Below are 12367 nucleotides of genomic sequence, written 5' to 3' on the forward strand. Positions count from 1 at the left end.
TGGTGATAAAGCTTCAGCCATGATACTCTGGTGATTTTTTTCAATATAGTTGAGAAATGAAATAACGCACCCTTCGGACTGTGTAACCTGTTCCATTTTTATACGCTTGTAAGTCGTCCCGGGCTTGCGTGTGTCAACGGGTATGCAGTAATCATTTTCTTCGCTACCTGAAATGGAGCGAGTTAGCTTCAAACTCAACGCATTAGCATACCGAATTTAAATATAGACGATAAATAATATACAGTATAGCTCCACTTAATTAATTCATAATATTTTAACTACCGCGAGATTCGAGTAATAAGCGGGGCTAGAGACTCTACCCTTAACAGAGAACTTGCATATACATTCGAATTTACGCGACTTCGGCTATATTGTCGGTTAACATTATAGCCGCGCACAGAACTCATTATTACGTTATAAGCTATTGGAGAAATCTCAACGTAATTCAATCTGCGTGCACAATCCACGTAAGCTAATGCCGCATCGAGAAATCATAGCTAAATTTAGTTTAAATCGACACGAAAATACATGGATCTTACCTTGCCTGCGATGCCTGCCTCATTCGCTGTGCACATGAAAATACTTGAAACAGAAATGTGAAGTTTTCAGAATGCGAATTGCTTTACGTCGGAAGTAAGCATTCTAATTCGTATCGCCAACGCGGCATTTTCTTGGAAACGCAACTTTATTTATAATGTTCTAATTCATATTGTCGATGTGGCCCGACTTCTTGGAATCGTAATCAACTATATTCGTGGCGCATTTACACGCGTCAATTTCTTGGAATAGTATTCGGCAATATGCGCGGCGCATGAGCTTTCGCGTGATTGTAGGCATCTATGCTCGTAAAATAGGGCTTTCGTTGATATTAAACTGGGCTAATTTCGAAATGTAAATTGAAAAACTCAAATATCGCATAGAAGGACTTGCCAAATTTTCGGTATATATTTGCTATTTTTTCACGGTAATGATAAGTCATTCACGACAGCGAAATGCATTGTAGGAAATAGATGACACTGGTACAATTCATCAAGACCCCTGAAAAAAAGTACATTACATTTCAACATTTTATTAGCAGGTAATCGAAATACCACAAACTGTGCTAACCTTTGGAGTTGCTAAGTAAAGAAGTACACGTACTTTTTCAGAGTATACCAAGTAGGTTTTTTGCATACATGCACCAAATACTCTCAAGTCCTTATGATATCGGAGTGCTTCAACTTCATGATAGTTATAGTATTAAGCAGAAATATATCTGGAGTACTAACGTTTTACTTACTCGGAAATGACTGCTTCTATCTTATTTTAAAGGATTCCTCGCTCGACGCGTAATTTTATGAGGTTTTGAATAATATCCAACATATAGACTCACTTTGAAGTGTACTTCGTAAAACTCAAATATTGCACAGTGAGAGTTCGCAAATTCTCAATGTATTTTTGGTATTTTTATTGCGGTAAGTCATTCTGCGGCGCGAAAATGCATCGTAGGATATAGATGAAACTGACACCGCTCACCAAGGCCACTGAAAAGAAGTCCATTTCAACATTTTAGTAGCAGTAAATTCCGAGTAAAGGACAAGAAGTGATGATTTTCGAGTGAGTTAAAAAGTAAGTATTGCAGGTATAGTTTGCTCGAAAAACCGACAAATATGAAATAGAAGTAGATGCAGTGTGAATAGTTAATCACTTGATTAAGTATAGCGCAAGCAGGCCAAACCTATACTTGAGTACTCCAAAATGTGCAAGTACTTCACTATCGACTCACTCCACGTAAAAAGTGACTAGGTTTTAGAGTACTTTATCAGTTCTTGACAGTTTCAGTTTTAGACAAAATTTGGAATAAAAAACTAGCTCATTCAACCATTCGGAAATCTCTTCTTTTACCTATACTTGAGTGTAGCAAGTAAATCTCATTTATTATTAATTCTACATGTACTTGTACACTTGACCATGTGTTATGAGTTACATAATTACTTTTCGCTATATTTGAAGTCTGTCAAATAGCAGTATATGTTACGGTAAGCTTCTATTCGTTCTGTTAGATCATCTTGACTAACGATATTCATTCGACGAGCCCTTCAGTGATAGTCCTGGGACTTGGAACAGTGTTATATGACATCATAGCGATACGAAGTTACGACAGTTTAAAATTATCCACCTTACGACACCAAATTTCGTTAGTTCATCTCCACCTTCAAATATCGTGTTATACAAATATTGTGTATACGGGATGAATACATATATACTTATGTTGTTGCAATCTTCAAAAAAGTACCTCCCTCAGTAAGCAATTTCTCGTAGGCCATGCATACAAATGAGGACAGTTACATAAACGAGTGGTAACTTGTTGTATTATGTAGCTAGTAATTAGTGCAAGTAAGTCCGCAACTACTGTTCAAGGCCCTTTCCTCGTTTTTACCAAGCATCCTCGTAAGGATAGACAGACCCAATCAGCTAATGCAAGTGTGTGTACTGTGTATGTATGGATGACGGGTCTTATGCCGCTTGACGAATGAAGTTGATCGTATATTCTATTCCGAAATAATCAAGTTGGTGGTTTTTAACAGGACCTCATCTCGTAGAAACTTATAACTCCTCACGTTTACTCAAGTAAATCTAATTTGATAATCAAGTAGGCCTACTGAATCTTATTTTTCCAACGAGTTCAAATTTAGCTCTAACTTATGAGATTAAATATAATAACTTTTCATGTTGCAGTGTAATTTACAGCATGAGCCAAGTGATTTCATAATTAACACAAGATAAATAAATGAATTACTAGAGTATCAGAAGATATTCCTGTCATCCTCCTTCGTGTATCATAAAAGAATACCTACTGCAGGCGATTTGTAATTATTTGCGCTGTGTTTGATTAACTCAATCATGTTGCAGTGTTTTTTAATAGCGAAACTCAGCATAATCCAAGTAATTTCATGATAAACACAAGCTAATTGAATGAATTAACATTAAAGTAGCTTGGGCTTACGTTTGTATCACCTTGACAAATGGCATTATCAGTCATGAAAATGATATTATCACCAAGTTAACACACGTCAATGTGGTTCGGAATTCACGAGAAATTGGTTACTAAGAGAAGTATATTCTTGTATACACACTAGCGGAGAGAATCTTTAAAATGTAGTAAGCAGGCCGATGGGTATTCGTTGAGTTGTACAAGCATAAAAAACATTCCCGCGCGCTCATAAACCTAATTCTTTCTAACCCTACCACCTAATCCTAAGACGCGCGCGGGAATGTTTTTTATGCTTGTACAACTCAACGAATACCCATCGGCCTGCTTACTACATTTTAAAGATTCTCTCCGCTAGTGTGTATACAAGAATATACTTCTCTTAGTAACCAATTTCTCGTGAATTCCGAACCACATTGACGTGTGTTAACTTGGTGATAATATCATTTTCATGACTGATAATGCCATTTGTCAAGGTGATACAAACGTAAGCCCAAGCTACTTTAATGTTAATTCATTCAATTAGCTTGTGTTTATCATGAAATTACTTGGATTATGCTGAGTTTCGCTATTAAAAAACACTGCAACATGATTGAGTTAATCAAACACAGCGCAAATAATTACAAATCGCCTGCAGTAGGTATTCTTTTATGATACACGAAGGAGGATGACAGGAATATCTTTTGATACTCTAGTAATTCATTTATTTATCTTGTGTTAATTATGAAATCACTTGGCTCATGCTGTAAATTACACTGCAACATGAAAAGTTATTATATTTAATCTCATAAGTTAGAGCTAAATTTGAACTCGTTGGAAAAATAAGATTCAGTAGGCCTACTTGATTATCAAATTAGATTTACTTGAGTAAACGTGAGGAGTTATAAGTTTCTACGAGATGAGGTCCTGTTAAAAACCACCAACTTGATTATTTCGGAATAGAATATACGATCAACTTCATTCGTCAAGCGGCATAAGACCCGTCATCCATACATACACAGTACACACACTTGCATTAGCTGATTGGGTCTGTCTATCCTTACGAGGATGCTTGGTAAAAACGAGGAAAGGGCCTTGAACAGTAGTTGCGGACTTACTTGCACTAATTACTAGCTACATAATACAACAAGTTACCACTCGTTTATGTAACTGTCCTCATTTGTATGCATGGCCTACGAGAAATTGCTTACTGAGGGAGGTACTTTTTTGAAGATTGCAACAACATAAGTATATATGTATTCATCCCGTATACACAATATTTGTATAACACGATATTTGAAGGTGGAGATGAACTAACGAAATTTGGTGTCGTAAGGTGGATAATTTTAAACTGTCGTAACTTCGTATCGCTATGATGTCATATAACACTGTTCCAAGTCCCAGGACTATCACTGAAGGGCTCGTCGAATGAATATCGTTAGTCAAGATGATCTAACAGAACGAATAGAAGCTTACCGTAACATATACTGCTATTTGACAGACTTCAAATATAGCGAAAAGTAATTATGTAACTCATAACACATGGTCAAGTGTACAAGTACATGTAGAATTAATAATAAATGAGATTTACTTGCTACACTCAAGTATAGGTAAAAGAAGAGATTTCCGAATGGTTGAATGAGCTAGTTTTTTATTCCAAATTTTGTCTAAAACTGAAACTGTCAAGAACTGATAAAGTACTCTAAAACCTAGTCACTTTTTACGTGGAGTGAGTCGATAGTGAAGTACTTGCACATTTTGGAGTACTCAAGTATAGGTTTGGCCTGCTTGCGCTATACTTAATCAAGTGATTAACTATTCACACTGCATCTACTTCTATTTCATATTTGTCGGTTTTTCGAGCAAACTATACCTGCAATACTTACTTTTTAACTCACTCGAAAATCATCACTTCTTGTCCTTTACTCGGAATTTACTGCTACTAAAATGTTGAAATGGACTTCTTTTCAGTGGCCTTGGTGAGCGGTGTCAGTTTCATCTATATCCTACGATGCATTTTCGCGCCGCAGAATGACTTACCGCAATAAAAATACCAAAAATACATTGAGAATTTGCGAACTCTCACTGTGCAATATTTGAGTTTTACGAAGTACACTTCAAAGTGAGTCTATATGTTGGATATTATTCAAAACCTCATAAAATTACGCGTCGAGCGAGGAATCCTTTAAAATAAGATAGAAGCAGTCATTTCCGAGTAAGTAAAACGTTAGTACTCCAGATATATTTCTGCTTAATACTATAACTATCATGAAGTTGAAGCACTCCGATATCATAAGGACTTGAGAGTATTTGGTGCATGTATGCAAAAAACCTACTTGGTATACTCTGAAAAAGTACGTGTACTTCTTTACTTAGCAACTCCAAAGGTTAGCACAGTTTGTGGTATTTCGATTACCTGCTAATAAAATGTTGAAATGTAATGTACTTTTTTTCAGGGGTCTTGATGAATTGTACCAGTGTCATCTATTTCCTACAATGCATTTCGCTGTCGTGAATGACTTATCATTACCGTGAAAAAATAGCAAATATATACCGAAAATTTGGCAAGTCCTTCTATGCGATATTTGAGTTTTTCAATTTACATTTCGAAATTAGCCCAGTTTAATATCAACGAAAGCCCTATTTTACGAGCATAGATGCCTACAATCACGCGAAAGCTCATGCGCCGCGCATATTGCCGAATACTATTCCAAGAAATTGACGCGTGTAAATGCGCCACGAATATAGTTGATTACGATTCCAAGAAGTCGGGCCACATCGACAATATGAATTAGAACATTATAAATAAAGTTGCGTTTCCAAGAAAATGCCGCGTTGGCGATACGAATTAGAATGCTTACTTCCGACGTAAAGCAATTCGCATTCTGAAAACTTCACATTTCTGTTTCAAGTATTTTCATGTGCACAGCGAATGAGGCAGGCATCGCAGGCAAGGTAAGATCCATGTATTTTCGTGTCGATTTAAACTAAATTTAGCTATGATTTCTCGATGCGGCATTAGCTTACGTGGATTGTGCACGCAGATTGAATTACGTTGAGATTTCTCCAATAGCTTATAACGTAATAATGAGTTCTGTGCGCGGCTATAATGTTAACCGACAATATAGCCGAAGTCGCGTAAATTCGAATGTATATGCAAGTTCTCTGTTAAGGGTAGAGTCTCTAGCCCCGCTTATTACTCGAATCTCGCGGTAGTTAAAATATTATGAATTAATTAAGTGGAGCTATACTGTATATTATTTATCGTCTATATTTAAATTCGGTATGCTAATGCGTTGAGTTTGAAGCTAACTCGCTCCATTTCAGGTAGCGAAGAAAATGATTACTGCATACCCGTTGACACACGCAAGCCCGGGACGACTTACAAGCGTATAAAAATGGAACAGGTTACACAGTCCGAAGGGTGCGTTATTTCATTTCTCAACTATATTGAAAAAAATCACCAGAGTATCATGGCTGAAGCTTTATCACCAGAAATTGGTTACTATGTGAGCGAAGTATTCTTGCAAAGCAACAGCACAGGCAAATTTATATTTGTTCGGTATAGACAATATTATAGAACATTATATTTCCATTTGGAGAGAAGACGAAATTTGATGTCGTAAGGTACACTGTAAAAAATCTGGTAGATTTACTGGGAAATCTCTGTAAATTTTACAACGAATTACCGGTCGCAGCCAATAACTGTGCGTAGCTTGTAATTTTACATTTTGATATTTGATATTACCTTAGTTTAGCTGTGAAGTCAAGTTGCCAGAATTTCCTCGCAAAATTACTGACAGTTACTCGTAACTGCAGTTTACCAGGCTATTGGGAAGATTGATTAGCTCCATAATCGCTGCAGCCAATATATACGTGGAAATGAATGTTACTGATATATCATTCTCGTGGTGATTTGACTTGATTCAACCTCGTTCGCGAAACTGGGGTCTGTCGTACGGAAATTGTTGGCCCCAGTACCAATTTCAGTATAGTGCATAGTAGGGTACAAGAAACAACTGACAATCGTAGCTAATGTAGTTACACCATAGCCATTATAATATATTATAAGGCTATATGGCTATACGGCCGTTCTCGCTGGTTACATTTGTTGTTACGGATACGGCTGATAAGTTAGAAAATCAGTTTAGGATGTATAATATTGTTCGGGAAACTAGAAATATCGGCACCGCATGCTCAGTTGACCATTTGCTAATGGCGGACAAGGCGACCTGTAATAGGTTACAATAGGTTACCGTTACGCGTTACTGGTTTTCTGAGATTTGTAGTAAACAGCCAACGCACAACTGTGACATCACAAGGTGCGTCTCGTTTAGTAAGTACAGTAAGTAGTAAACAACACTTGGGATAAATATCAATTTATACGAAATTAGATGGAAAAAAAAGGAACTATATGTACTGATAAATGTTTCTGTATGAAAGAGAAATAACCTAAGTCAAACATGATAACGTGGCCAGCAAATATTATTGGGGGCATGTCAGCGGATTAATACGACTTATTTCGAAATCGTTCGAGTGTCGTATCGTTATCTGGCCATTATTGAGATTTGAGGAAAGGGTGAAGCGAAGCTTGTTGTGCTTGAAGAAAGTGGACACGATCGTGGAAGATTCCTAGGAACGCTGAATTGGATACGCATCGTAAAAGGTACAGTACTACATAGTATTTGTTACCGTGAATATCTGCGACCGTGCAATGTGCACACCACTTTGATTTCATGATTGAAATATTTCATTCTCCGCATTCTCTGTTCTATTTTGGGATACTAGTCGACTTATATAGTGACCTGTGACACCACTCTATTTTGGGATACTAGTCGACTTATATAGTGACCTGTGACACCACATACTCCGCCGCGGAGGAGTTGAAACTGTTGGCTTGTTTATGTCATTTTCAGGCCATAGCATAGAGATGTTTTTATCCACTGCTGGATTTGTTTGGCACACATGCCACCTCATATCCAGAGTGAAATTGGTGAGGAACCTTTTGCTTCAATACATTAGATACAGTAAGTCATGAATCTCTGCTATATCATGTACAAGGCGGAGCCTTCATCACACAATGTACCAGTGCCGGTACTTCAAAACATGTTACCGTATATTTTTGTTAGCCTATTTGTCTTAGTATTCTTTATAATGTCATGTCTAGGTTAGGAACTTTGCTTTATATAGCGACTTACTCATGAATTCTTTTTAGTGGAACTGCAAGATACTAGTTACACAGAAGGAATGAGGAAGATAAAAAGAAACAAATGGAAGTTTCGCCGGTGGTGGAATTAATTCACCTTTTCTTGCGACCACTCGTGTTACTGCATGTCTCCTAAAGAAGAATTAGACCTCCAGCAGCAATACTTTTCCATCGATTACCACTTCATCGTGATATCAAGAATGAATATACAGTTTATTCCAATGTCGTTTTGGGAGTGTGAAGAAAATTTTGCGATATTTTAGCATCGGGTTGCTTTGCGATAGGTATGGATGTACGTGAATTTACTAGCTGGTATGTATCCTGATTTGCAGGGACAGCATGTAGGTATAGGTAGGTAGGTAGGCGGTCTCGGTCTCAAATGTACAGGAGAACATGTAGATTGGATATACACGGAGGGGACTGTAACTGTAACATTACAGTCTGGCGGGTAAAGTGAGATTACCGGACGAGTGTAAGTTGAATTTGCATTGACTAACGGTAATGTTAGATTACCACGAAATGTCTGGCTACCGTGCTTCCAAACATTTCGCGGTAAATCGAGGTTTTTATTTTTTACAGTGTAGGTTATTTTACACTATCGCAAATCTCTGTCCCTATAATGTCAGTAATCGAAACAAATTTGACCTGCAGCGTATTCTGGGTAACCCTAACAATTCCCTTACGTAGCTGTAGAAATTTGAAAAATTAAAAGTATAAAGAAGGTTTCCATATGGGGCAATCCTTCGAGTATTCTCAGAAGAAACTGTATAGATCCTTCAGTAAAATGGATGCGATTAAACGATGAAGAATTTTATTCCTAAAATATTACATGAGACAAAACATGCGAACATCCATTATCTTGATAATGCCATTGCAATAGATGTCAGTCCGATTCCGACAAACACGAGTCCCTTCCAAACTTTATTGTAGTCGAAAGCGGTATTATCAAAGAATCCTACAAAGCCATCCTGCAACAAAAATAGAAGCCTTGATGATCATACGGAGGAAAGTTATCGTGTCGTAGAATATGAATTGGGATGCGAATTGTAAGGTAAAGCTGAGTTTCATCATCTAGAGATGATATGGGCTCTGGAGAGCAGATACAATATATATCTCATGCTAAAAGATAATTTGTACATCCCAAGCAAAGCTTGTAAATCATCTACCCATCCTCCATTTCGCACTATCCACTTTCGTCTTCTGCTAGCAATGTATTTCCCGGCTGTCTGTATGATAGCTTCTATATGCTCCCCGTGATGTTCATCCTCGTTCTTGCGAGCAAGAATGCTAGCGAGCACAAAAAGGGAGACGATCCTACCCCAACTTTCTTTGGTATCTTTGAAAATTTCATCAGCTATCATCAGGAACATTCGCTCATCGGGTAAATATTCTTTATATTTTTCATTGACTTCAACACCACTATAGCGGAGACGTTTGGAGACTGCTTTTAGGACAGTTCGATGTCGCTCGAACATTTCATTCCCAACTCGACGTAAGGTTCTCTCTGCTTTCGTATTTACCTTAACACATGAGCCGTCGAGTTCGTACATGATAAAATTCCTGAACAAGGAATATGCTTCGGATATAATTTCATCCTTTTCTTCAGTGATCGAAGGTGATACTCGTGATAATTCCATGCTTTGAGGAGAATAGCGAGTCAGAGCTTATTTCGAGATCTAAGCTACTTTGAAAATGAGGATCCTAGGATTTTCTCAAGTTTCATCTATATCGTACAATGCCTTTTCGTGGTCCAGAATGACTTATGGCGATGAAAAATGGCAAAAATGAAAAAGTACTCAATACGCTATCGGTGGTAGCACAAGGCAATTAATTTTATCTCGACTCAGCAGACTGACTACCATAAAATCGCATTGATGTCGTCATGAAGATAATTACCTACGATCAAAACCCTCTAAATATCACCCCCTAGCACCATATAATTGCAAAATAACGGTTGCATACTCTACATTTTGGCTTCATTTCAATTTTGAAAGTTCACGGGTCCCTTTTTATTATAATTATTATTCATTTTACAAAAACGTCGTGCAAAGGTAAAGTACTTGTACATTTCGTAGTGCTGAAGTATAAGTTTTGAAACTATTAACTTGCCAAAATTTTCAGAATATCAACTTTTGCGTGAAGTCTGTCTTGCATTTAGTTGTCGGCTCTGGAAGCAAGCAAAGTTTGTGGTATTTGCATAACATCGAAATTTTTATACTTCACGCTTATCTTATATCGAAAACATAAGTTAGTTAACAATATTTCGAATCATGGGTATGAATAATTTTCAAAAACCTAAACATGCCGCATCCAAACTTCGTAAATATTTTCGATTAGTTTTTTTCGATTCTATCTACTTCATAAGACTCAGTGTAGAAGTTTCGAAACTTGCATGAATTACAAGCTACATAATACAATTAGTTAACACGCGTTGATGTAACTTTCCTCATTTGTATGCATAACCTACAAACAACGACGCTGAAATTCTACTTCAGACACAGCAAAGTGTATGAGACTGCCTGTAAAAATTGCGCGAAGGTACAATTCTCGGCTTATAGCAAAATTAACTTAGTTTTGATTAATGAAAAATATAGTGATTGAAAATAGATCACTGGATTATAGTTTACAGAAAACTCCACAATTCTATTTGACGTCCTTGCATGCCAACAACCTTCGAGCTATTCGCCACCTCATAAACACTTGAGTAGGCCTACATTTGATGCGTGTGGGGAAAACCTAGGTAAATTTTCATATGCATTTAGTTTCCAGCTCTGAAAGCAAGCTTGGTCTATGATCAATAGCAACATTTGCTTCGCAAACTCGATCCCGTGGCTGCGTAAGCATGTATTCTGCGCTATTCATAAGCTGGGCGCAGGAAGCACCAGTAAAATGTACCATTAGGCTATGAAAAGGGGTGTATTATTTATCGACTATATTAAAATTCAGTGTGCTAATGCGTTGAGGTTGAAGCTAAAACATCCTATTTCATGCGACCAAGAAGAGTAGCACCGCGTAGGCGAATTTAGCATACCGAAAAATATCTACTTTACAAAATTTTCATTTCTTTATGTCCATTAGAGTCGTGTTCATGCGACGAATTTGTCCGACTTACTTGCATGAATTACAAGCTACATAATACAACTAGTTAACATAGAAATTAGGTGTGCTATCTTACCAATCGGTATGGAACAACATCAAAATAATCACAAAGCAATATCTCCTTTTGCGTGAATTCTGTTATGCGTCTTACTACGTTACTATGCGCACATGCTTACAGGCGTTCAAACGTGCACTTTCAACTATATTCGCTCCTAACATTATCTTTCCTCTGCATGATCATTAGGGCTTCTATTTTTGTCGCAGGGCAACTTTGTTATAGCCGAAAGCGGTATTATCTAGCAACAAGGTTTAAATGACTCGCCTCCGACGTTTATTGAGCGTATTACCCGTATTCTCGTCATGCAAAAATTATGCATGTATTAGTATGAAGCTCAGATGCAGCAAAGTGTGTGAGACTGCTGGACTTTCTACTATATTCGCTCCGAACATTATAGCAGCACCCGACGTTGCTTACATTATTACGTTATAAGACGCAGGCGGCGTTTCACTGTCGGTTTAATCACCCTTATTCTAGTGACATGAAAAGGACTGAATCGTATGAAATGTAGTCACTACAAGAATCGAGCGAAAGCGCTGTTTCACGTCGTCTTGCATCGGTCACGATTAGTTTTACTTTTCAACTAACTTGTTGTCTGTCGTTATATTCATTAGACTCGCTTTCATGCGGCTAATTTGTCCTTATCATTATAACGTCGGTGATCGCGTACCTGCGGCGAAGGTGTTCGTTTAATTATAACAACGAGAACCGGACCCCTGCGGCTAGCCGTTGGCATTTTAGTGCTGAGGTAAATACCCTCTCAAAATCGCTATGAAAACCCGTTAAATAGAAGTAAAAGTAGCATGGAAACATAACTGCTTACTGAAAAATCGCTACGTTGAAGTTCGGTTGCAGAGACAGTAACTTGTATACATAAAATCAAGTTTAAAAATGTGGACGGATGAGTTATCTCTGACCAATAGAGTAATATAACCACCTATAATTTGGTGGGGTATTGCTATAATGTATATCCAAACAATCGTTGCAGACTCTGAATGTTACCTAGGTCCTTATCACAAAAATCATGCCGTCGATTCTAGCCAAGGTAAGTTTT

General features: G+C 37.4%; 1 long non-coding RNA gene across 1 annotated transcript; it reads left to right on the forward strand.

Annotated features, from left to right (window-relative positions):
- The first annotated feature begins 6580 nt into the window (after positions 1-6580).
- On the forward strand, positions 6581-8382 carry LOC145438576 (uncharacterized). Its single transcript, XR_013914974.1, has 2 exons — positions 6581-7616; positions 8166-8382. It is a non-coding gene; the product is annotated as an uncharacterized LOC145438576 (long non-coding RNA).
- The last annotated feature ends 3985 nt before the right edge of the window (positions 8383-12367 follow it).

The sequence above is a fragment of the Botryllus schlosseri genome, chromosome 5 (assembly GCF_051294905.1).
Source record: "Botryllus schlosseri isolate E-star chromosome 5, Bs_hap1, whole genome shotgun sequence".
In the NCBI taxonomy this organism is placed as follows: Eukaryota; Metazoa; Chordata; class Ascidiacea; order Stolidobranchia; family Styelidae; genus Botryllus; species Botryllus schlosseri.